Source organism: Canis lupus, chromosome 33 (genome assembly GCF_003254725.2).
Source record: "Canis lupus dingo isolate Sandy chromosome 33, ASM325472v2, whole genome shotgun sequence".
NCBI lineage: Eukaryota > Metazoa > Chordata > Mammalia > Carnivora > Canidae > Canis > Canis lupus.
The window spans coordinates 19,776,907-19,804,128 of record NC_064275.1 but is presented as its reverse complement, the minus strand read 5'-3'; the positions used below and the strand labels follow the sequence as shown (position 1 = coordinate 19,804,128).

General features: G+C 37.7%; 2 long non-coding RNA genes across 3 annotated transcripts in view; one reads left to right on the top strand and one right to left on the bottom strand.

Moving 5' to 3' along the window:
* Positions 1-22,844, top strand: part of LOC112677973 (uncharacterized) — a 31,310-nt gene extending 8,466 nt beyond the window's left edge. For both annotated transcript variants that reach the window (XR_003147325.3, XR_003147320.3), the window contains 2 exons: positions 20,246-20,469; positions 22,259-22,844. This is a non-coding gene — a long non-coding RNA (uncharacterized LOC112677973). The remainder of the gene's footprint in view (positions 1-20,245; positions 20,470-22,258) is intronic.
* Positions 1-27,222, bottom strand: part of LOC112677979 (uncharacterized) — a 38,107-nt gene that overhangs the window by 6,392 nt on the left and 4,493 nt on the right. The window contains exon 2 of the long non-coding RNA XR_004811749.2: positions 4,259-4,362. This is a non-coding gene — a long non-coding RNA (uncharacterized LOC112677979). The remainder of the gene's footprint in view (positions 1-4,258; positions 4,363-27,222) is intronic.

Here is a 27,222-nt window from a genome sequence, read left to right as displayed (position 1 = left end):
GCTCTGGCACCTGAATGTGACTGGAGAAAAACTCACAAAGTGCTTCATCTCTGTCCTCAAGCAGGTCTGCGGAGCTGCCCCTGCTCTGTTCACTCTTTCACTCTCCAAGATGGTTATTTCATAACTTCTCTTCTAGCCTCAGTCTCATCTCATGACTTCACTTCCCTGACCACTGAAAAACCAGAAGCAATCAGAAGAGAACTTCCACAAGCTTCTACTACCACCTTTAACCAAAGACTAAATCCTGTGCCCATACACTCCACTGTTGTTTTTGTCACTATGGTCCATGTTCCTATGATTAACTTTCCATTTGTACATTAACTATGATAACCGATATTATTTTTCTCTCTATTGGAGGATCAAATTTTCCTTCACTATAGGTTATTCCTAACAGCTTACAAAAATGATGTGATTCCTCTCATCTTAAAAACAATAAAACAGGGGTGCCTACCTTTGGCTCAGGTCATGATCCCAGGTTGCTGAAATTGAGTCCTCTGTGGGGCACCCTGCTCAGCAAGGAGCCTGTTTCTCTCTTTCCCTCTGCTACTCCCCCTGCTTGTGTTCTCTCACTCTTTCTCTCTCTATATCAAATAAATAAATATGATCTTAAAAACAACAACAACAACAATAAAACAAAAACATGTCTCTTGGCCTCACTTCCCTTTCTGGCTATCTTCTCTTAAACTCATCTCTGGCAGATTTTGACCCATCTTGCACAAAACAGAAGCCACTCTTATCAAGGTTGTTAGTGACTTCCATGTCATTTGATCTCCTTATAACATTTTTTTTAAATTTGGATGTCACAATATCATCTTTTCCTGGCTTTCTTCTAATCTTACAGGCCACATATTCTCTACTTCCTTTGCTGATTTCATCTTACATCACCAAACTGGTAAACTTTGAGAGCTCCGGGATCAGGTTTAGACCTCTTCACTTTTCTAGCTACACTGAACCTCTTGTTGGTAACTTCATCTAGTCTCCTATCTTTAAATACTACCTATGTACTGATATTTCCAAAGTTCTCTCTCCAGCCTGGACCTCTCTGAATCTCAGACTTGTATATCTAATTGCCCACTCAATATGTCCACTTGTCTGTCTACCAGGCATTTCAAACTTAACATGACCAAAACTCAAATCCTGGTCATTTCTTCCAAACCTAAGTGGCCACCAAATTCTCTCTCTAAATGACAACACTTTCCTTCCACCCACTCAGACTCAAATCCTTGAGTTGTCATGACTCCTTTTCAGTCCATAACTAATCCATCAGCAAATCCTCTTGGCTCTACCTTTGAAATACATTCAGAATCTGATCACTTATCACCACTTTCCACTCTGATTTATTCTCCATTGATTTCATTTGGATTACTGCAATAGTGTCTCTTAACTGACCTCCCTGCTTCAGCTCTTTAGCACGTACAGTCTATTTTCAACACAACAGCCAAGGAATCATTTAAAAATATGTCAGATCATGTAATTCTGTTCATAATCCTCCAATTTCTTCTTATCTGACTTCAAATAAAGCAAAATGTCTTTACAATAGTTAAGACCTTTTGGTACATCTTTAGTACCTCTTTGGCCATCTTTCTTACTGTTTTCCCATTGTTTCACTTGACTAATCCTTGAATATTCTGGTCACATCCCACTTTAGGGCATTTGTACTGTTCTTCTGCTTAGAATAGAACAGTTCTTCTTTCTAGATATCAATATTGTTTACTTCTTTACCTCCTTTTGCTTTTATCTCTCATGCTACCTTAAGTTTTTCCTGACACCTTTCAGATTGCAACCTCCAACCCTCCATTTCCCTTACCTGCTTTTTTTCATAGTACTTATCATTATCTGATACTATTTATTTTTTAGCTGTTATGTTTATAATCTCCCCATTAAAATGTAAGTTCCATGACAGCTTGAGTTTTTTGCTGTTTGTTCATTTTTGCATACCCAGGGCTAACATTTTCCATCCCTATAAATCATGTACTGAATGAATGAATGAATGAATGACATACAATTCTGATGAGCTTTCAAATTTTGTTTTATTTTTGTTTTGTTTGTGAGTAGCATATAGTATTAGGAAAATCTCAATCCCAGATTTTTTTTTTCCAGAAGATTCTGAGGTTATTAATCTAACACAATGCTAAACATTTCTAATTAAATGGGGAGGGGAATATCCATAGTTATCCAGATGTTTTAATTACCCACAATAAACCCAAGTAATCACCCATTTCTAATCTCTTGGTAACAAGAATAGTTTTAGGATAATTAGATTCCAAGTGACCAAATCTATGTTGCTATTCCAGTACTCGAGCTGATAAACCATTAGAACAATTTTTTTTTTTTAATTTAAAAACAGAAACCAGGGCAAAATGGGATCTAATTAGAAAATTCATTTTCAGTCAACTGTTTAGGAATCAATCAATTCTCTGTCAGGTAATATACATAGCAGTCACTAAAAGCCCAAATATGTTCATTCCTCTGGGACAAGAGATACTTATGTGGTCACCTTCTTTTTGAATCTCGCTTTCTTCTACGTTATTTTAGAAAAATATTCACATTGCATTTTACGTGAAAATAATACATGGATAATTTAGGAGTAATCTAATATGCTCCCAGGAATTTAGTAGGTTATTTTCCCTCCTTCCTTAAGCATTGTCATTTTTTGCAATTATTCTAATGCCATTTGTGGAGGAAATTGTTCCCTATTAAAGGAGTTTCAGGTAATAACTGTCAGGTGGGACAGAATTTAGGTTGGTGGTGTCTTTAGTGAGAGCTTTCCTCTTCCTTCTGTACATGTAATTCCATTTTTCTACTTAGTACCAAAAGTAATGGCAGAAAAATAAGTCAGATTATATTAATCATTTGCTTAAAAACAATTCAATGACTTCCAACTCTATCTAGAATAATATCTAAATTCTTTTTCAGGACTTTAAGATCTTGTATCATTTAGTTACTGTGTTTCTCTCTCTTAATCTCACAACACTGTCTCCTGTGTTCATTTTCATCCAGTCACAAAGGTTGGCAATATTTCCTCACCTCAGGACTTCAGCACATTCTCTTCACTCAGAATAGTCTTCCTTTGAATATTCCCACAAGGCTTATTTCTTTTCATCACTCTGTCAGTTGTCACTTCTTCAGAGAGTCCACTCTGCCCATTCTAATAGCAGGTCTCCTCTATGCTTATTCTCATCTCCTTGTTTGTTTCATTCATGAAAATTGTCACAATTGTACAGTTATTATTACTCATTTGCTTCTTTACATTCTTTTTGTCTGTCTTCTCCACTGGGTTATAATTTCCATGAGGGTAGAGATTACGTCCTTCTTCTGCCTTCTATGTATTCTGTTGTGATGAGATGTTGAGTTTGAGTCTTTCACATATTCATAATAGCTGAAAGCTCAGAATCAATGAGATCACCAAAAAAGCATGTGAATCAAGAAGGAGACTGTGGATAAACCCCTGTAGAAGTAGAACCCTAATATTTATGGAGCAGATAAAAGAGAAAAGGCCTCCTAAAATGATCAGTGCTGAGTGGCTTAAGAAAAGAGAGAGAACTGTTAGAAGAGAAGAGGACAGGTAAGATATGCTGTGTGCGCTGTTAGATCCCCAGCAGTCAGTACAACACCTAATGTTTAGTAGGCACTCAAAAAACATATATCCAACTGTGGGTAAGATGAAAGAATAAGGAGAACAGGTTCAACAATACCAAATGTTCTGAGGAAATCAGGAAAGATAAAGTTTTAGTAATTATGAGACTACTGGCCACCTTAACAGGAACATTCACTTTCTAACATATTATATAATTAATTTGCTTAATTTGTTTATTATTGTTTTCATCCTCTGCTAGAAGGTATACTCTGTGAAGTCAGGAAATCTTTGTTTATTCACTGACATATCCCAGGCTCCCAGAACAATTTCTGAACAAAGTCGAAAAGGTATTAGAAATGTTTAAAGCCAAGGTTTATATACAGAAAAGAATTGTTTTTTTAGAGTGCTTAATTCTTTAGTGACCCCACAGAACAAGAGCATTCCTATATTATCAAATCAGCCATTGCTTTACTAGTGAATCAGTTGGACATTAAGTGGTTCTAAGTCTTATGCTCAATCATCCCCACAGTTTTAGTATGTGATTTGGAGATAGGTTTAAATGTCAGCAACAATTATTCATTGTTCAATCGGTTTAGTGGAAGTCCATCCCTTAAATCTTAATGTAACAACAATAGCAAAGACCAGAAGGCCTGATTTTGTCTTTAGCATCATGGTACATACCCCTTCCTGCTCACTGATGTTATTGTAAAGAACATGTCACACCACAAGAAATTCATTGAAGTCCCAGAGAGCCTGAACTTTTCTGCAGATCAAGGGTTCACCACCTGAGAGAAATTTACAAATATTTTATCTAATCAATGGGACTAGTTCCGTAACTGGCAGATTATTTAAAAATGTAATGTACTCATTTTTATAAATTAGACTATGCCTCCAAAGGCTTTTATTTTTCATTCATTTTTCACAAGCTTTCCTGAGAAACACATCTGTTTTTATTTCCTGAACTCATTAGGGAAATACAAAACTGGCTTTTTCATGGTTTGGGGGGTGGACCCTTTTGTAGTTCTTATGAATACATTTTTTACTTGGTCTCCTTATTAAATATAAAATTGAAAATGTTTAAAATTGTCTCATGTTTAGATATTTCTTGATATTGTGGAAACTGCTCTATGCCAACTAGACTATGGCATTTTGGGATAGTAAAGGAGAGAGAAGATAATTAGATGGCGTGAAGAAATGTTAAGTGAAGTGATTGGGAGAGGAGAATATATGAAAGATTTAGGGAACATTTTGAAAGGAGAAATAACTGCCTGTGTGGGTGTTTGTACATGGAGATTGAAAATTTTAAAACTAAGAATATATATATGTTTTTTTTTTATAACAGGTGTGTGTCACATATTTAGATGTCAAAAAACTATCATTACAAGTGGCACTAGAGCCAAAAGTATTCAATATGAGAACATCAGTTCATCAAGACTGTCAAATAGAGGAGGCATATGTTCTGAGTACTCACCACTGATTGGTCAGCTGCTGTTTCCATGGCAATCCATGTACAGCTCAGACATTTTTTTTTTTCTCCTATTCTACATTACCTCTATTACATAGCAAAGAATGCTAAGATTAGTAAACAGACATATTTGGTAAATGTAATATGGCATCACAGTCACTAAAATTGTGGCTGATTATTCTAATTTTGGAATAGTTACAGTCTATATCGTACCTCAAACTGTGGCAAAGCAGTAAAGAAACCTTATATTTTGTCTTCTACTTGGGAAAAATGTCCTTTGTTTAGACAGTTTCTTGAACACACCACACAGGTTTAGGAAAACAGTGATGTGTGCCTTAAGCTGGAAAGAGTGAATTTACTAGAATTTTAGAAATTTCATAGATAGATAGATAGAGATAGAGATCTCCATTTATTGTCTATGTATTTATATTTGAATTTTACATGTGCAGTAAACACGTTTATCTTAGGTGTGTCTGGCATCTGAACAATTCTTTTAGACTAAAACTAGTCCCCTATACTCTAAATGTGAATCACAATCAATCAATCAATCAATCAATAATCACTACTCGTCAAAAACTGGAACCAGGGAGATAGTTTTTCTCTCAGGGTATTGCTACTGTTCCCTTCTCTAAATGCTACCAAAATTTGAATCCTCATTGAAGTCAACTTGCCGCTATGTTGGAATTAACCATCTATTTTCCATTCACTCTGTTTTTATACAGTGCCTGGTTTGTCTTGGGGCGGGGAGAATTATTCCATCCCCATTCTGAGACCATTCACTCTGGTGGAGCAAACTCCATTCTAAACTCCAGGGCTGAATGAGACTTAGCTCCAGGACCCTACATTCTTTTGGTGATTGGGCCAAGGATGACAATGGGCCAAGGCAATGCCAAGAATCAGAGTTAACTGATTGGAGTCAAACTAACTCCAAACAGAGTTAATTCTGGAACTTTTGCCTGAGCAACCAGAAAAGAGGCAAGCTTCGTTCTCTGGACGCTATCTGGGAGGGTGTGAATCTGAAGCAGCTAGAGAGACAGAAAGAGAACACCTGCTTGGGAATGAGCTACACAGAGGAAGGCAGAGACAAGAGACAGAGGGAGCTGTAAGGCAGGAATCATAATAGACTTCCCTTATTGAGTGCTCTAAGAATTAAATGAATTTATAATAGAAGGTACTTAAGTAGTATCTGACATATGGACAATGCTCAATAAATGTTAGTGATTATTATTATTCACATTGTTTGGATCCTCTTTTAAAGTCAGCTTTAATTAGTTTTCTGTCACTGTAACTGAAAAGTCTCTTTCTAAATATATATATATATATATATATATATATATATATATATCTCCAATATCTATGTATAGACATATATATATGAAATCTCAAAAGTAGTGTGCATTAATGTTAAACTTTTACTCTTTACCTAGCTACTCTGCTTATAGACATGTATCTGAAATGAGATTGAAGTATATGCATACAACCATTGCAGTATTACTGATACTTACAAAAATCAAGCATCTGATTTCTCAAAAAGAAGAAACCCAAGCAAATTTAAATAACTTAAGGGAAGTTATGTGGTCATATATTATGCTGCCATTAAAATTATGCCCATTAAGTATTTTTAATGTATTGGTTTATGATGTTATGTGCAATGAAAAAAATAACAGAATATATAGCATGTATTTATAGTATATGTACATACAATATAATCTCAAGTACATTAAATAATTATATAAAAAGAAGACTTGAAGGAAAAACACTAAGATATTTGTAGCTGTTTTCTCTGAGTCTTGGTACTACGAGGGGCTTGAATATTTTCTTTCACTTTTCCATATTTTTAAAGTGTCTATAATAAGCACTTAGTATTTCAATTATTATTTTTCATTATCTGTACATTCATGGAATTTCATGCATTCTAAACAATAGACCTGATATGATTGTAGCCACATAGTTAGGAAATGAATTTAGAAAAATGCAGAAATACAAGAATCTTAGAAATGTTCTCTAGTTCCATCATTTTTAGAGATTTTGTAGGAAGCTAAGTCTGAGAAGTTGTAACTTACTTCAACATTTGACAGTATTTGGCAGATATTTTAAGACTCCGAAGACATGGATGTGAATCATATTTCATTTTTTTTTTCATTTCTATTATAACACATTTTTTTTCTAAATGCAGCAGAGTGGACTCACTGATCTAAATTTGCATCTGGTTTCCATAGTAACTGCTTTTGGGCTTTTAACATTAGGCACCACCTGTTGTTCTGTGGACAAACCACCAAATAACATCACAGATTATAGAGGAGACAAGGGGTCCATACACCTGTCTCCAAATTGCACTTCCCTAATGTGCCATTTCTCACTGATATTTAGCTGCGCACTAGCATATACCTAAGATAATCTCCTTGCCATTTATGCACACACAGCAGCTGTAGTTCCTGAATTTAAAAATATTAAATCCATACTTTCACACTGTTATGGCAATATGGAGCTCACAGCTAGGAATAATAGGACATTATATGTAGATCTATAGAGTTATGCAGTTTATTTCATGTGATATTTAGAGATTCTGAAAATTACAACATAGTTAAGACTCTCTCACACAAATTCTCTGGTTTTCTACATTTGCACAACAACACACACACACAGAGTCACACTTCTAAATATATCAAGTTATTTTAGAAATTGTGCAAACCCTTTTTCTCTGATTCATTTTTAGGCTTTCTTACTTGCAAGAAACCAGCTGTTGGGGAAGACATAGGGATTTTCCTTAATTAAAATGATTTCTCATAGCTCTGATTCAAAGACCCTAAATTATGATAGTAAGAGTTTCTCTCCCTGGCAATATTCCTTTGCAAAGGGCAAAAGAATTTTCAGAAAGTAGCTTACTTAGACTTTATCATCCCTTGGATATATGTGATAAAACCCTTAAGGTAAGCGAGAAAAGACTCAAAGGCATCTTGAAAAAAATATATAATCAGCAGCTCAAAATGGTGTAGAGCATATATTGTGAGAGAATGTGGCTCACAGCTTAAAACAATCCATTGATACAGAAGCATTCAGTTAGTCGATGACTCTATGTATTATTTATTTATCTCTGTTTGCTGTTCAACATCTAGTGTTTCCTGTTGGAGAGTTAATCCAACCTCCTGCCACCTGGTAGCCAAGTGAGGAATTCTGAGAAGCAGATCAGATTCTCCCTGTCAATCTCAATTTCTAGAACCCATGTTGCTTTTGTAAAGGCATGATCCCCTCTCCGTTGTGCCTTTCTCTCCTCTTTCCTCTCTTTTTCATTGTGAGACAGTGGAAGGAGGCTTAGTTTTGAAGGCAAGCAGGCCTACTTATTTTTTTAAGATTGATTTATTTATTCATGAGAGACACAGAAAGAGAGAGAGGCAGAGACATAGGCAGAGGGAGAGGCAGGCTCCCTGTGGGGATCCCGATGCAGGACTCCATTCCGGGTCCCCCGATCAAGCCCTGAGCCAAGGCTGACACTCAACTGCTGAGCCACCCAGGTGTTCCAAACAGGCCTACTTAAAACCCCAGCTCCACAGGCATTAGCTATGTGATCTGAGCCTCAGACCTCTCCACAAAGAGGTAGTAACACCCATCTCACTTAGTAGAGTGATAGTAAAATGTCGGAAAGCAGATAAGCATGATACTTGGTAGGCACTCATAAGTTTTAGTTCCCTGATCTTTCTCTTCTCTGAAGGATTTCATGGATCTTCAGTTGGAGGTGAGACAGGTCACCTCCTGGGGGCACTCAGAACCCAATGCTGCCCCCTCCCACTCAGCTGTCACTGAGCTTGTCCTTAGTTCCTCTTTCTTACTAACCACAAGAGTAGCTGCAACAGCAGCAAGAGTGGCCCTACGGCTTCAGGGACAAGTTGTAGCTAACAGTTATCACCTGCTGTTCCAAAACTGTGGAAAAACCGAATATAACTTCCAAAATCCCTGAAAAGAAGCAATCAAAATAGGATTAAAGGACATGGTATTTGCAAAGTGCTTAGCATAGTGCCCAGCACACAGTAAATGCTCAGTAAATGTTATCCATTCCCATAGATTATTTTTGGAATGAATGGCTAAGTAGATCAGTAAGGGCTCCACTGGATGTTTGGTTGAACAGTATTAAGTGAACTGAAAGTGTTGGTGGCCATGAACATGAAACCAATTTCTGTTTAAATGAGAGTCTGCAGAGGTGAAATTTCAGATGAAATGTGAAGGGTAGGATATCTCACCTCTCTCAAGATGGAGCACTAGGTTAGATCAAGTTAAGATATAACACATAATACAGACATTAATTTCACTCTCAGCTGAAGTCAGCACAGAATGACTCCCCCAAGTCTTCCGCTTTGGATTTTAGAAATATTATTCTGGGACATAATAATCTCTAGTGTGAACAAGAGTGAGAGATAAAGTTCTGAACTTTTCATGATAGCTGCAAACTCTGTCAACTTTAGCATTAAAATAGGAAAAGAAATAGATCAAAAAGAAAATGTTATATTGCTGGTCTAAAAGCTACAAGATGAAAGTCGCTCTTTCCACCCCCAAATCCTCCCACTGTAGTCTGAAGGAATATTGATGATAAGTAAAATCTCTTGCTTAGAACAGTAACATTTTAGAGGTCAGAAACATCATGAAGGTTATGCAAATTAGAGACTCAAACTGGAGTCCATGGGATAAATTTGGGATGATGGTGGGAGAATCTATGAACCCTCTGAAATTATATGCCAAATTGTGTGTGTGTGTGTGTGTGTGTGTGTGTGTGTGTGTGTGTGTGTGCTTTCTGGAATGCTGAAAACCTGAAGGAAGAAATCAGGGCACTGACTGGGATTTCTCCTTATATGAGGAGGTGGCTGAGTTGATGCCATGGGACTCAAGAATAAGGAACCAATTCTTTGTAAACATTTACTGACTAGGAGTTCACAGGCTGTAAGTTCATCAATAGTGAGGCAATCCCTGAAAATAAAGGGAAGTGGCCCAGCAAGCCCCTCCTTCTTGAATCAGGGAAGACTCTAATTTGTACAAGTAGTGTCTTCAGTCTTTTTCAGGCACCTGGGCCCAAGAAAAACTATGTAAACTGTGGCTGCTCCTGCTCTGTGTGGCTCCTCATTTCCCAAATATTTTGTATTTTGGTGTAGATAAGTTAGAAATCCAATGTAGCTTTACTGACATCTGCATATGTGTGGTCACTTCCTGTTAATCTGTAATACTGCAATAGACATGATTCTGAAGAGATGATCTGTGGCTTTTACAGGGTTCCTAAAGGGTCCTTGACTTCAAGGGCTTAAGAAGCACCTTGATAGATGAATAAAATGATTTTATAGGTAAAGGAAGTAAAGTCTTTGAAAAGTTAGGAGATTTTCCCCAGAATAACCAGCAGAACCATGACTAGGAAACGGTTGTATCCAAGCCCAAATCACAATTTCCACCATCAACTCTTGCAGAATCTAAGTACTTTAGGGGCTGTCTGGGTCAATTCTGGCTGCTACAACAGAATACCATAGACTGGGTGGTTTAATTAACAGACATTTATTTCTCATAGTTCTTGGATGCTGGAAGCATGAGATCAGGGTGCCAGCTTAGTCAGGCTCATGGTGAAGTCCCTTTTCTTGCTTTACAGATGGCCCTCCTCTCCATATATTTTGACATGGAGAAGAGAAAGGAAAGATCTCTTTGGTATCTCTTCTTATAAGGGCACTAATCCTATTCACGAGGGCTTCACCCTCATGACCTAATTACCTCCCAAAGGTCCCACCTCCTAATATTAGGGGTCAGGATCTCAATGTATGAATTTTGGAGGGACACACACGTTCAATCCATAGCAGGAGCCTCAGAGATGATCAAGTGAGCTAGTGTCAACATCACAACATTCTAAATCAGGAGCAGAAGTAATTCCATGGTTTGTATATCTCCTATTTTATAATCTTGGTTTCAGAGAGAACACCTTAAACCAGGGCAATCAGGTAACTAGATGACCAAATCAAGGCAGTAAATGAACCATAGGCATAAAAACTAACATTTGTTTCTGTCAACAAGATGCTTTCCCAGGAAAGCCCTTGCTCCATACATCATGGAGAGAGCAGCCAGCAACAGCTAATGTATCTCCCTCTTAGTTTAGCTGCACATGGCTTGGCCTTGGCAGTCAAACGTCTTCTGATGGATTTGTGCCTCCATCTCCAACAACCTTCTTATTTTTGTTTCTAAGAAGATTGACCCATGGGAGTGTTCTGGGAATATTCCAGGGAAGACCACTTATCACCCTGACAAAACTATTCCACTAAAACAGCATCTCAACTTAGTGGTTCTTTCAGGTCTCTCCTTCTCACTCCCTGCCTTTGGTCTTGGTCCCCTCTCTACCTATTTTTCCTCTTCTGATCTCATCACCTCTTTCTGTTAGGGTCCAACTTTCTTGCTTCCTTTTGGTTGCCTATCTTCCTTCGTAGGTTGCCGAGTATCTAACTAGAGAACTAAATCACGCCATTTGATAAAGATGTTCTTGAGCTATTCATCAGCACGACAACAAAAAAGGCTCTCTGGGATTTAAGAATGTAAGACATGCTATTTTAAAGTGAGACAAACGGTCCATTTCATGCAATGTTCATGTCTTAAAAAGTAACATCAAGATGTTTATAGAAAAATATGGTGGCTCTCTATGAGATCAAATTCTAGTAGGCAAAGTATTCTGAACATTGTCAACTTTCCCTTAACAACCCATCCCATTGGTAGCAACTTAAAATGTTTACTAGGTACCTGCTATATGCTAGGCAGGTACCTAGTTCTTTAAGTTCTTTAAGTACATTTTCTCATTAAATATCACAAGTGTCATTGTCATCCCCATTTTGTGGGTGTGCAAACAGGTTCAGAGAATTTAAGTAGGTAGTAAGTGGTACAGCCAAATTCTAACACAGGCTGGTCTGCCTTCATAGACAATTTTAACTACTATGCATATGACACACATGCATTTAAAATATAGTATCAACAGTTCTAATTTTAACTACCTTTTATGTTAACAAACTCTATGCTGTTACTATTGAACACATTGTTTCTGTGTGCCTCTCATGAAAGATGTTCTTCCTTTCATTTTTTTTTCTGAAAGACGTTTTCAAATAATGTAATACATTCTAGGTTAGCTTTTGGTGAATGGATCCACATTCATTCTATCACACCAGGAGATACAAAATCTAATCAGAAAATCTAATTTTCCCATAGGGAAAAAAAGGGCTGGGGGGTGGGGATGATGAGGAACAATTTCTCAAATAAATAATATAAGAATGTTTTATAGAACCAAAAGACATGAATCTCAAGCCCACCGAATCTCCAGCATAGTGATTGAAAGAAAGACACTCCTGTCATGGAAATTCCAAACATTAGGAGTAAAATCAAGTTTCTCAAAATTTGCAGAGAGAACAATAGGTCATATAGGAAAGAATAGCTGCACACTTCTAGACAGTCATCCACAAGAATCAGGAAGATAATGGAGACCTACCTTCAAAGTACTTCAAATGTTAGTGAAACAGGTCTAGCCTAGAATTCTTTACCCAGACAAGCGAGACATCAAGTGTGAGAGAATAGAAGCTTTCTTCATGAAGCTGCTAGAGACCATACTTGACCGAAATGGGAGCTAAAAACAAGAATGAGGAAGACATGGACCTCAGGAGACAGGAGATGCAACAGTGCAGAGCCAAAGGCAATCTCCAGAGTAATTGGGAAGGAGAGGCCCAGGCTAATAGTGTAGTAGCAGAGCAACAAATCTGATTGGAGTAGGAAGACAAGAGTCTCAATGATGAGCCACCTTCACATGATTATAGTAATAAAAACACTAAATACAGATTTAATGAAAATAAATGTGCAAGATGTGAAAGACAAAGCAAAAAAAACTTTATTGACAGAAGAAAAGAAAGCCTTGAGTAAAGGAGAGGCATGTCATGTACCTTGATAAAAACATTAGATTTTATAAATATGACAAATTTCCAAAATTTTTTCAAAAGCAATTTTTATTTTATTTTTAAAAAAGATAATATTTGTTTATTTTTGAGAGAGAGAGAGAGAGAGAGAGAGAGAGAGACCACATGAGCAGGGAGAGGGGCAGAGGGAGAAGCAGACTCCTGGTGAGCAGGGAGCCCAATGTAGAACTCCATCCCAGGACTCTAGGATCATGACCTGAGCCAAAGGCAGACCAACTGAGCCACCCAGGTGCCCACAAAAGCAATTTTTAAAATGTAATCTGGTCACTTGTTTCTAAAGTTCTAAAAAGCAAATATGTATAGGTTGCAAATACATTTGGGGTGCCTTTTTTCTTGGATAAAGAAATTTATCAGAAAGTTTGAGTGATTTTAGCATTAGCCAAAACCAGATTCAGGTCATAGATAGGAATTCAATGTCTAATTAAGGTGTTTAAAAGCAGGGGGGGACACAATAAACCAGAAAAAAACAGGAGGGTTTTTACAACAAACTGTTAATGATGAATAAATAGCTTAAGAGTAAATGTGGGGGAACAGACACTCTCATGCATATACAAAGTGATGCAACTTGACAAAATCTATCAAAATTTCATGTAATTATCCCTTGACCTTGCAATCCTATTTCTCGGTAGTATTGCTAGAAAAGTAATGTGTACAGCAATATTTGTCGCAAGATTTTTTTTTTATTACAGCAAAAGATTGAAAACAACATACAAGGGATGGAAAGTGATTTCCAAAAAATATTGTTAAGTGCAGTAAAGAACATGGGGCTCCTGGGTGGCTCAGTTGGTTAAGTGATTGCCCTTGGCTCAAGTCACGATCTCCGGGTTCTGGGATCAGCCCCACTTCTTTTTTTTTTCCCCCACTTCTTCCTCTCCTCCTTACTTGTGTGCATGCTCTGTCAAATAAGTAAATTAAAAAAACTTTTTTTTAATGCAACAAAGCACAATTGCATATTATAGTATATAACATTTGTCTATAAAAGGGGGACAATTGTGAGTGTATGTATGTGTGCATGTGTTTGGATCTGTACATTCACTATATATACATTTATATTTGCTGATCTCTATATAAAGTATCCTTAGACACTGATAACATTAGATTTTTCAGGAAAGGGAATGGATGGATGGATAGCTGGGTGACAAGTGTGCGATAGGAATTTTCTTGTATTCCCTTTATGGCTCTTGAATTTCGAACCATGCAGCCATAATGCTTTAAGTCTTTAAAAATTTAAAAATATTAAAATAAATTAGTATTTTCATAATTGGTTTTGGGAATAAGTAGGCTAATTCTTTAATATCTGAGCTTAATATTGCCAGCTGAAGCATGGCTTGACACAGCTAACAGATAGAACCAATAGGTCTCCTTCCCTGGCACTTTGGACATTATTCTGTTATAGCATTTATCACATCCTATTGTGATTCACTATGTATGTTTCTATCTTGCTTAGTGTGAAGTGTGAAGACCTCTATAGGGTGAGGATAGATCAGATATTCATGGATTCATATATTCATTTACTTATTAACTAACTGCTAGACAAGGTGTTTATTCAACCCTGTATCTTTCGTGCATGGCCTGGCAACTGACATATAAGAATTCAGTGGACCACATTTTAGATGATGCATGAATAAATGAATAAGGTGAATTCAACAATTCATTATAGGATTCAGGATGATATATCCTTAAAGTTGGTATTGTTCATAATCCTTAGGACTTCTATCTTTTCTTGACTCAAAAGTTAAGCTGCAATCATATTGAATATACATTCCAAATCCTCTATAAAGAAAATTTTTAATTTACCTGCCAAATGATCAAGCTCATTCAAATACAAAGGAGACTCTAAGGTATCTTTAAATATTATTTTTTTTCCTGATATAGTTTTGCAAATATCATAATTGTATCAGAATAGTCAGAAGAAAAGAATGTTTTTAGTGCAAAATGTTTCATAATTACAAAGCATTATGCATCACTTGGGCCAAATATTTCCCACAATAGCCCTGGGAAGCAGGAGATTTTGATGAAGCTAAGCAGAAAACAGCAGTGTGAACAAACGATTCCTACCAAGTCATACAACACATCAGTAGCACAAATGGATTTCACCCAAACAAATCTATGCTCTCGGGTCATTGTTTCATCTATTTCCTCTCTCAAATTAAAAATGATATTGAGGCTGAATGTGAAGAGGTCATGGATACATATTGATAAACTCACCCAAACAGCTCTTCTAAGAGGGGATAGGATATTAGAAGAAATGAGTCCCTGCTGGGGACTGGCTACCTGTGTGTCAAGGGGTATTTTGCTTAAAAAAAAAACATGATTAAGGTAAGGTAGTTTTTAAAAGAATCCCTGAGATCTCTCTCAAAAGATTTGTCAAAACTCAGGCATTCTAAGGGAGTCAAAGTGTCTCACAGCCCCCTTATATCTCTATATTAGCCTCTCTATCTTACTGCATAGCAATGGATTTCCTGCCTGCCTCCTCACCCCAGCCCCTTGTGAGTACTTCCTAAGAAGAAGTTATATCATCATTTTTTGTTTTTAATCCCCAGGGCTTAGCCTAGTGCAAGGCATTCAATAGTACTTAATAAATATGCAGACAGAAGAATACAGTTCTTGTTCACAGTCAGTATGACATAGTAGAAAGTGGTTCTATCCTTGGCTCTGCCCCTGAGCAGCTTCAGCTAACACATGTACTAATAAACCAAATTTCAGTTTATTCTTCTGAAAAATGAGTGGGTCACTAGCTGACTTGTGATAACATCTTCAGTTGTAAAGTTCCATGATTTTATGTAAGTGTGAGGTAGGTGGGATGATGGAAAAAAGAAATAAAACATAAAATACAGCAGTAAGTATGTATTAAACCATTACCCTGCACCTGGATCCATGCTAAGAAATGTCTTTACCTTCATTTTCTCACCTAATCCTTGAAACAATCCCATGATGTAGAAACTAATGCTATTTCAATTTCACACATGGAGAAACTGAAGTGCAGAGAGGTGAGTACCTTGGACAAGTTCACAGACCTATTCTGACTGAGGAGTTCAAGCTTATCAAGCGCACCCCTATTTGGACTCTACCTAATTCCAGTCACAAAAAGATGGCTGTTAAAAAAAAAAAAAAAAAAAAAAAAAAGATGGCTGTTTTTAACAGCAACCTGCAAATGGAGATTTAGCCCATAACATGTAGGTACTAATGATAGATTAATATGATTTATGTCTCATGAAGAAATCCAATTTATGTAACTATATAATATCCTTCTCTTCCTTTTTTCCTGGACTTTGGAAGGGCATAAATATTTAATCCTCTAGTTCCTTTTTACCAGGAACACTGCATGCTGAGATATGAGTGACTTCTGGGTGGGCTTAGCCAGCTATAAGTAGGTCTGCATTCAGGATGGAGGACTGTTCAATATAGTCCCTTCCGTTAACATACAACGTTCGAATGCTTGACACAAGACAGCATTCCTAAACTTTACAAAGTCTTTGAATCATCTCAGCATTTATGAGTTCTTCCATTCCATCATTTAGAGCCATTGGGACACCTTTCTAACTTAGGTGCTATAAAGGATACCCAGAAGGTCTTAGTTTCTTCAATAAACTTACGTCCTGCAATGGCATGCACATGAAGATGCAATCAACACAGGCATGTTGATTGAACAGGAAGATTTTGCTATAAAATGGCAGTGCTAGAACTCCAATGTAGATCACTCTGTGGCTGAAGCTTGGACTCTTAGCAACTGAAGTATATCCAGCTTCCCAGCTGACAAATTCCTTGATATCAAGGATTGAAGTAGTATGTGCTTTGTTGTAGTGTCATATTGCCATATACAGAGCAGAACTCAGTAAGTGTCTCTGATGATAGTATGGAATAAAAAGTCCAAATTAAACAGAGGTTATAAAGAGAAATTTCCCTTATGTGATGCACTGAGAAGAGCACGAAGAGCACAGCATAATTTCTGTGGTATTCTTGCAAAGAAAGAGTGACCTGAGGCTGGTCATGAGGAAACATCAGAGAAGCCCAGGTTGAGGGTCATTCTGAAGACCAGTGGGATCCCATCAAACTCCCTGTAATGATAGAAAATCCTATGGTCACGCTGTCAACTTGGTAACATGAACCACATGTGGTTATTCAATGCTTGATATGTGCTAGTGTGACAGAAAAATGATATTATTAATTTCCTTTAATATAAAATAATTTTAATTTAAATAACCACATGTGGCTAGTGGCTGCCATATTAAACAGCTCAACTACAGACCCTCCACTGTCTGTTGAGAACATAAAAGATAGGGAAAGAATGAATGAGGAATTGTACACAGATTGGAAGAAACTAAAGAGGCATGACAACTAAATGCAAGGAGTCCTTGGATGCCATCCTGGACCCGAAGAAAAGAAAAGAAGAGTCATCACTGTCCGGGACAGTGTGCAAAATTGAATAGGATCTGTGTTTTAAACAGAAGTGTGATATTATTACTGATTTCCTGACTTAATGGCTGATACAATGTCTGTGTAGGTGAATGTCCCTGATTTGGTAAGTTGGTATGTTCTGGGGGTGATGGGGAATACTATTTGCATCTTGCTCTCAAATGGTTAACAAAAGTCTAATGATAATGGAAGTGTAACATATTATGTGTATATATATACATAAATGTCTATGTAAGTATGTGTATATGTAAATGCCCATGTATATACGAAAATGTGTATATGATGTAAATGTATGCACATTTTTGACATACATACAGAGAGATGGAGAGAGCAGCAGGGAGGAAAGTAGAGAGATGGAGCAAATACTGTGAAATGTTAACAATGAGAAATCTGGGTGAGGGGAATATGGATGCTCTTTGAATTGTACTTTGAGTTTGAAATTATTTCATAAAAATTTAAAGAAGAATTAATATTAATAAAAGTCCTCTGGACGTTTGCCTTTATTTGTCTGTAATCAGCAACATTCATTCTTTCATTCATTCGGCAAGCATTTATTAAGTATATGGTTTGTGAAAAGCACTTTAGGGGATACCCAAGTGAATAAGACAGTTCTATGTCCTTAAGGAATGTATAGTCTATGAGAGGTGATAAAACTTATTCATAGCCACTACACAAAACAATTTGAAAAATATTAAAAGAGAAAGGCAGTAAACACCATATGAATTTATATTTTATACGAGTTTATATTACACAAAGGGTGATTCTATAACATAGAGAAAAAGCTTATTTGAAGGATTATATCTGTCTCAAAGGATAGGAAAGGTTTCTCAGAGTGAAGATGGTGTAAGTGGTTATTCTTGTCTGTGTAAATAGTATCTATCTCTAAAGAAACTTGAGGAACCTAAGCCAAGAATAGTGATAAAGCTCAAATCCCTTCTATAGCAAGCTCATAGATAGTCCTGCTACCTCAGCTTGAGTACTTCTAGGGACAGAGAAATCACTACCCTCTCTGAGGCAGGTTGTTCTGCCATCAGACAGATTTATCCCCAGGGAAAAACTTCCTTATTCTAAACCAAAGTCTGTCTATATATCTCTCACCCAATCCTGGTGATCTTAGGTGTTCCCTTTGGGACTATAAAGAACAAATCTGACCCCCTTTCTTCTTCTGTATGACAGTTCTCTGCATATTTTAAAATAGCTGAATCCTCTTTTCTCTGAACTAAATATCAGAAATCCTCAATTCTTTTGAGTCTCCTTATGATCTCAGTCATAGCTTTCTGAATGTGTAAAGACTTTTCTATGTCTTTCTTAAAGTGTGATGAGCCTAAATGAGTTCAACATGCCACGGATCAAGAACCATGGAAAAAATAAATAATAAAAAAAATAATAAAAAGAATCATGGGATCATTGGCTCCTTCTTTTAAGACAGGTATATGCCCACTAATGGACATTGAGGCATTTTTGGTTGGAGAAAGATCATAGTATGCTGCAGACTTACATAGAGCTTACAGGTAACTAAAAGCTCTCCTTCTTGCGGTATCTCCCATATTATTATTGAATACTTGGCTTTTTAGGACCCATGTGGATCTTACATTTTATCTCTATTATGTGGATTTTTTTAGCATTCAACAATCACTCTAGTTTTGTGGAGATCCTTTTGGGTCCTGACTTGACATCCAAAGTGTTTTATATCCCTCCTGGCTTTATATCATTTTTAATTGTAATGAGATTAATTGCTATGTGGTTACTATTAAAATTTAATTGTGATAATCACTGTAAAAATAAATTAGAAAATGATTTATGTTAAGAGATAAATCACAAAAGATATTAAAATACAGAATTATGAAAATGAATGAAAAGATATGGGTGTGTATGATGAGGAATAGAGAGAGAACACACTGAAGAGAGAAATCATAAACTGAGCAATTGGTAAAAGACAGGGAACAGGAATTCTATCCATGTATAAAAAGTAATTACTCCAGAGAGAGGCATAGACATAACTGGACCTGCATCCTAAGGCAGGTAATAACAAGAGCTATTTCACACTGATTCTAGCTGATAAGATACTGGGACATGCCATCCAAAATTGGGGTGCCTGAGGGATTGTAAATAAGACCTTAAATCTGCTGCCTAAAAATTTCAATAATTTTTCTACCACCTAAAGAGAGAATCTATATATGGCAAATAATACTGTCTACATCTGTTCCAGGCCTTAACATCTTGCCACATCTTGCCTGGAGAAATCGAATATATATACACTAGATTCCAAATGTAAGAAGTGACTTGCAGTTCCCAGAACAGGTCAAACTGCTTGCCTCCACACCTTTGCACACGTTGGCATCCTTCCTTCCTTTGCTTAAAAAAATCTTGGTTCAAGGTTTAGTTAAGAAACCATTTACTTTCAAAATATTTATGCTCCTTTCCTTCAGTCTTGATTTATTTGCAATGGCTATCTATTTTGCACATATGTCTGATGAAGGATTTCTTTTATTAAATTATAATTATCTCTTTCTCTTTCTTTAAAAGCCCCTGCAGGAAAGCTAACAGAGTATCTGGCATATAGTAGCTGCTCAACTGATGTGAACTGAAAGATTGAGGAGGAAAAAAAACCCCTGGAATCAGGTTATTGTATTAGTTAGGAGTCTTGGCTGGCAGTATGAGATACCAACTCAAGTTAGTTTAACCATAATAAAGTGGGGAGGTAGAGAAATGTCTCTCAGAGAATCTAGGAAAGGAAGAGAGCCAGATCCCTGGAAAGTCTGAAGCCAGGAACTGACAAAGCTTTAGGATATTTTCATTCTCTTCTGTTCTTGCTTTATTCAGATCATCCACTTAGTCGTCTTTCTGGCTACAGAATAGCTTTCTGCATTCCTGTAACAGTTCCTGCCATTTACATCTGGGAGTTTCATCTGCATGTCATGACTGACTCGCATTCCCCCATGTCTGGGGAGGAAATTTGATTGACTCAGGTTGTATTGAGTATCACTCACTATCCAGTTGCTCAAGATGAGGAAGGAAGGGGCAGCATTGTGCAAATACTGCTGCTGGTGAGTAGCCCACTCCGCATGTTAAAGTAGGTGAAGGCGTTCTCAGAGAAGGACGGGTGTACACCCAAACATAGGCCATCAAGTCTGTCAAAGAATGCAGTGAATTGCTGCAAGTAGGGGAACTCTGGTTCGTAAGCTTGGATTTTATAAAAAGAAATTTTCTGGGGTTTTCAACAAAAGTTGCCTCTTCCTTTCTTTTAAACAATGGTTGGTCTATGGCTAACCTATCTCAAGTATCCACTAACTCAGGTTATTATAAATTATGTTTGGAGGAGTCTAGAGTACAAAGACGTGTGCAAGTGGGAGGAACATCTTGGAATGAGACTTTGTGATGAAATCTTCATTTTATGTCCACTGATGATTTGTTTTGTATTTTTCCCTTAATGTTTTACATCATAAAAGACCCAATTAATTTTTTTGATAGCATATTTAAAGAATAGTGAGCAATTGATTTTACTGGAGCATCGAGTATGTGGAGGGAGTGACAGTATATAAAAGTTCCAAAGTTAGAGAGTTAAGAATCTTTAGTTTATTTGAAAGAAATTTGAAAGTGTTGAACATTGAGAAATGGCATGATTGGAACTAGGTTTTAAGATTGTTGTGACAGTGGTACAGAGAATGAAACTAATTGGAAAAAGATGATTTAAGAAGCTGTTGTATTTGGGCAGAAAATGATTAAAAAACAGACAAACAAAAAACCCTGCACCTACATGGTAGCAGAAAAAAAGAAGCAAACAGATGATAAATACGACCTGAGTCAAGATACATTTCTGAGTTTATGAAAATTGTCCTTTCCCGCCATAGGTTCATGGATTTCCTTTTTTTTAAAGAAAATTTTTTTTATTTATTTATGATAGTCACAGAGAGAGAGAGAGGCAGAGACACAGGCAGAGGGAGACGCAGGCTCCATGCACCGGGAGCCCGATGTGGGATTCGATCCCGGGTCTCCAGGATCGCGCCCTGGGCCAAAGGCAGGCACCAAACCACTGTGCCACCCAGGGATCCCGGTTCATGGATTTCCTAAAGCCCATTCATGACCATTCATGAGCCTCTGGATTTGAACTTTGTACCTCTTATCCTCTTTATCTATTTCTCCCATCCCCTCGCTGATTTCTCCTTAGAGAGGTACTGGAAGTAAAGTAAAACAATAGGTAGAATTTTGAAACAGATCAGATGTGGAGGTAAGTTTGAGTCAAAGATGATGTGATGGTTTCAAGCCTTGATGACCAGAAAAAGCGTGTTGCCAGAAACAGAAACTGGAAAGAAACTTGAAATCATATAGACAAGCAAGCTGTGTGGGGTGGTGTGCAGAAGACCCCATATCTAATTTTAAATACTTTGCCTCTGAGATTCTTGTGGGAGAGCCATGTGGTCATGGGGGTGGACACATATTTTTTTTGAACATCTACTATTTTCCGGGTAGTGGATATATTTTAACTCTCTGAAGGGCCACTCAAACCCTAGGAGAAAGCATTTTCTTCATTTTACACACGAAGCCTCTGAGGCTTTGAGACTTAAGATACAGGTCCTGCAGTCCATTAAACAGCAGGGAGACGCGCGATCTCAGTGTGCTGGACCACAGACCCGTGTCCTCTACTGTCCCAGAGTGTCGGCCTACAGGTGGCTACGAAGACCAGGATGGACCTTGAAATGCCATTCTAGTCAGTGCCAGAGAGCTTAGAACTGAAATGTTCTGCCAACGTTTTCTGTGTTTGTCTGGTCTCCACATGGAGGTTATGAATTTTTTAAGGGTCGACGTGGCATCATAAATTCTTGCCTCCTTCCACAGCACCTCCTGCAGTTCTGGACACAGAAGAAGACTCACTAAATACTCAGATTGACCAGTGATTCTGATCCCTCGTGAGAATTGCATAGCATCTTCAACTTGAGGTTGTAATCCCCATGAAACATTCATCTGGGTGCCTCCCTCTCCTTGGGTCCAGTGGCAGGTACAACACAGGAGAGGAAGATGACGATGTTGAAATTGTGGCACAGGAACCAGCTTCATTCTCCATCCTTACCACTTGCCGGCCTCTGAACCCGTGCTCTGTTCCTCATGGGAATGCTGAGAGACAGTACCTGGCCATGCTTGCGAAGGCTTGCGGTGTCCCTGGGTTATGCTATCAGTGCTCCCATCACACATCTTCATCTTTCTTTCCTGTAGGATTCATTAAATTTCCCACCCATGACTGAGCTACATTGTGACATTTGACCAACTCAGGTTTGCTGAACTCTTGCCCCTGTCCAGAAGCAACTGGTGGCTGCTACCTGAGATGGGAATGAGAGAAGTGATTTGGAGAGATCATTAGACACACGAGAGAGGTACTGAGGCCTGAGCATGCTTTCCAACGAATAAAAGCTATTTAAAATTGTCAGCTGGACTAATTTCTCTCCCATGGTTTCCTAAAGGGCATAATGGTATCAGTAATAAGAGCAACCATTTAATTGTCTTATTTCATATTTTGGGAGCTTATGAATGCTTTAAATATATTGATTTGTTTAACACTGAAGCCAGTTACCTCAGGAAAACATGTGGGTTACTCTAACATCTGTGCAACAAAGCATAGAAGGATGCAAAAGGGGTGAGATAGCACCTACCTGCCCAGCTTAGAGATAGAGTTGCTCAGAGTTCCCTGGATCCACACGGTCCCAAAACCTCTTATTTTATGGGGACTCGGGGCCCCCTTTTAACATCATGTTTCTGTCTTGTTTACTATTATATCTCCTGCACCTGAAATATAATAGGTGCTCAAAAATATATATTGAATGGAAAAACAAATGAATCATCGAATGCAAGATTCCATGCAAGGTCTTTTATATAGAGCGAACATGGAAGGGATCCTAAGCTACTGCTCTGAGCAAGAAGGAAAAGCAACTTTTGCTCAAGTATGGCATGCTATTCATCTTTCACATCCTGTATTCCATCATTAGAGAGTGTCTGTTTTTAAACAGTAAATGTCTCTCTACTAGCAAAGCCAGATTCAGCTCTTGGCAATCATTTAGAACATAGAGAGATTCCGGTTATCAAATCCCTTTCTGCCCAGACAGCTAGCTGAGGCAAGACTACAGTCAGAGAGTTGAAAGGGAGAGAGGGAGATGCAGGCATGCAACTCTAGGATTCCCAGAAGAACCAGAGACAGAGGCTCTTCCTTCACCTTTCTACTACTATTCTTTAATCTAGGGCCCCAAGCTGTCATTGGTTTGGGGAGAATCCAGAGGCCCAGAGGCTATGAACTGGCCCTCAAGAGGGAGTGCTGAAAACATAACCATGAACTGTTCCACTGCTGAGAAACCTCAGGGCACGCAGAGTTGAGCCAAAAGCAGCTTCTGCCAAGAGCAGCTGTCACAGCAGCAGAGAACAGCCACTGGGAGTTGACTGAGGGTAGAATGGCTAAGGACATTTTACGCTAGAGATATCCATCCTCGTCAAAACCTAGCAAACTAGAGAAAATTAGAGATGATTGATCAGCTGCAATTCTCTTCCCTGATAAAAGACAATGACAATTACCCGCTGAATAAGTGAGAGAGGCCAGGGAAAGGAAGATCATATATATAATGGCTCCTTTGCAACTCTGCTCATGCTCCTACATCTTTAGAGGGTAGCAAAAAATGGCAGAGGCTACAAATACCTAAGGCAGACACTGCTCTCTGTTCACCAAATTTTCATTTTCTTCTTGTCCTTGGCCCATAAACAGACTAAATCTCTTCACCCCTCTTGCATTAGTTCTCATAAAGAGAATATGAATGGAAGTGATATGTGCCCCTTCAGGGCCAAGGTATTATAGGAAGGAGATGTGCTTTCTCCATACTCTTTCCCATCTGTATTCAGCAAATGGGGGTGGGAGGTGGCAAAGCCCTGGAGGATGGCAGAGCCATGATGTGGAAAAAGCCTTGGTTCCTGAATTACCACATGAAGAAATCCAGGTGTTTATAAAAAATACTGATCTTGGACTGTTTGAATGAACAAGAAGTAGCTTTTGTTGTATGAAGCCAGTATGCAATCTGAGTCTGTCTGTTACAACAGCCTGGCTCATCTTAACCTAAGACATGTCCCAAAATACACTCTGCAGACTTATGACAAGAGATGATTGAGCATCCTTCCCTCAGGAGGAAGACAAGACCCTTGGTGATGAACCCTATGATTCAAGGGTTGAATGAATGACCCCATATGAATCAAGATCCCTATGATTACATTCAACAAGATCACACATGCTATGGAAGAGAGTCATCATCAACAAGAGACATTTTCTAAAATAATCTCTCCCCTTCCCAATAGTGACTTACAGACTTCTTGCTGGTGTCATTAGAATGTGGGGAGTAAGTGCAATGAAGGAAACACTCAGAGTAGAGTGAGAACACATAAGGTGGGGGGCTGTTGCTGAAATTTACCAAAGCATAATCACTCAAGGATGAGCTGGAAAACTGAGTATCTAAGTCTATAAATCTGAGATTCAGACCCAAGAGTTTAAATGGTGGGGAGCTTTAACACAGCCAAACTAAATCTTGCTGCCCACCTCACTACCTCTAGCTTCTTATTCATATGGTGGAGAAAAAGAGGATATTACGTTAGAAAAATTCATGCTCACTACATCTCAACTCCCAGTCCCTTAATATAAATTAGGTAGAAGTGTCAAATTCCTTTAAATATCCAAAATGATCAAATTCTATCTGTAAAACCCAGAAAGTAATTTTTCTCAGGGTTTTGGAACATGGTGTCAAGAAACAGGCTTTCAGGAATTAGTAACCCTATAATAACAAAATTATTATAATATCACTAAAGGGTTGTTCCCAACTTTGGATTCCCAGGATCATAATAAATCCTCACAGTATGAATGGAAATGGGGGCTAATGAACTATTTTCAGAATTTCAGAAAGCCATGATAGAATCAATATATGTATCGAGATCATGTTGCAGTGACTATTTAAAACACTTAGGTTCTTTGACTTGGCCAGAAATATATCATCTAGCATGACAGCAATGCTTATTAGCTTACGTTGATGAGAAACTCTGATTAACCATCTTAGATGTGTTCAATTAAAATATACTAGAAAATATTTTTATCAGACTAAACCTTTTATAACATGGTACATATTCTGAAAAGACTAATAACAGCAAAAGGGCCTTTTGTTGAGAAAAAGGCTAGCCAGATTCAAAAGGCAGGATAGGATTAAGGCATTCAGCCCTTTAGATCCAGAGGAAATAAATTAATTTCTTCACCCTGAACACCTCAATATACCTGTATTTTTAATGGGCATTCTAAGAAAATTAGTAAAGATGCCTACCAAAGTGTAGCTATCAGGAGAAAAGGAGGTTGGGTGGTTGGGAAAGGGAAAGATATACATAGAGAAAGATATAATATGTATCTATCTATCATCTATCTATCATCTATCTGATTATCTGATATCTATAATATACATATATCTGATGTCTATTATAATTGTGTATATATATATATTTCTGATTATATATTTCCATGTAATAATACGAGACAGACAGAACTATTACAGGTGTGCTCTTCTCTTACTGTGGGAATAAATAAAGACCACACAAATGAGAACAATTAGGCTTATTCAGACCAAGCTATAGCAAAGAATTCATCTACATCACATTTGGCAGAGCCTCAAAGGCAGGCAGGGGAATGGAAAGCTTTACGACTAACTAGATGCAGGACATCCTGTGTGATTGGTCTGGGGAGTGTATTTGGCTTTCTCTCTTGTTGGTCCTGAACTGGAAGCAGGGGTGGAGGGACAAAGAAGAGGGGTGTTGACAATCACGAATCAAGTCCAGATTGACTGAGGTTGAGCTTCCTGTACTGGTTGCTGCCGAGGTTGAAGATCAGAAATCTATTATCGTATGTGATCTGGCCCTTGTTCATTTGTATACAATCACCCTTTCCCTCTGACACACATTCTATGACCCAGTTTTAGGTCAGGGATTCACTTTTTTCTCCACTTTCTACCACCTCCTATTTCTACTCACTCCCTACTTTTTTTTTTTTTTTTTTGCCATCAGCCTTTTACATGCAATTCCTCCAACCTGGATAGTCCTGTATCGTTAACAGAAACTAAACATAATCCTCACCCCTATGGGCAGCTTAAGCCCCACTGCTGGTCATTAAGTTTCCTTGGATAATGTTTGCTTTTAGTAATTTAACTTTTGTCTAGTGCTCGCTTCGGCAGCACATATACTAAAAAAAAAACACAAAAAACTTTTGTCTACATTCCTGCTGCATTTAGAATTTGTTGCCACATCATTAAACACTTGATTATAAAATGTTTTTAATTGATTTTCATTAATTTGTGAATGTTAATCTTATCTCTCCAACCAGATTATAAATTGGAGGCTGGTATCATAGCTTATACATTCTCTTTCATTTTATGATTCTTTGCAGTGCTCCATGTGGTAAATGCTCAGAAGATAGTTGTTAATTGAATACTATCTATACACACAATTCAAGTGAAGGGATAAAAGAAACTGACACATGATTCTATCTATTACCATTCCAGGTGCTAATTTTAGCCTCTATCACCCCAATTTTCCTAGAACTGGGGGATTTTGTACACTGAAATGAGAGGACCCTTTTCTAGCTTCAAGTGAAAAGGAGGAAAGACTAGTGATTTTTTTCAACTTCTAAGCCCTGTGTAGCAGTGAACCTTTTGAACAATTCATGAGATACATATTGGGTTTTTCAACAAGAAGGATACATGGTGCTAGAGGGCAAGAAAAAAATAAAAGTAAAATGGCTCCCTGAA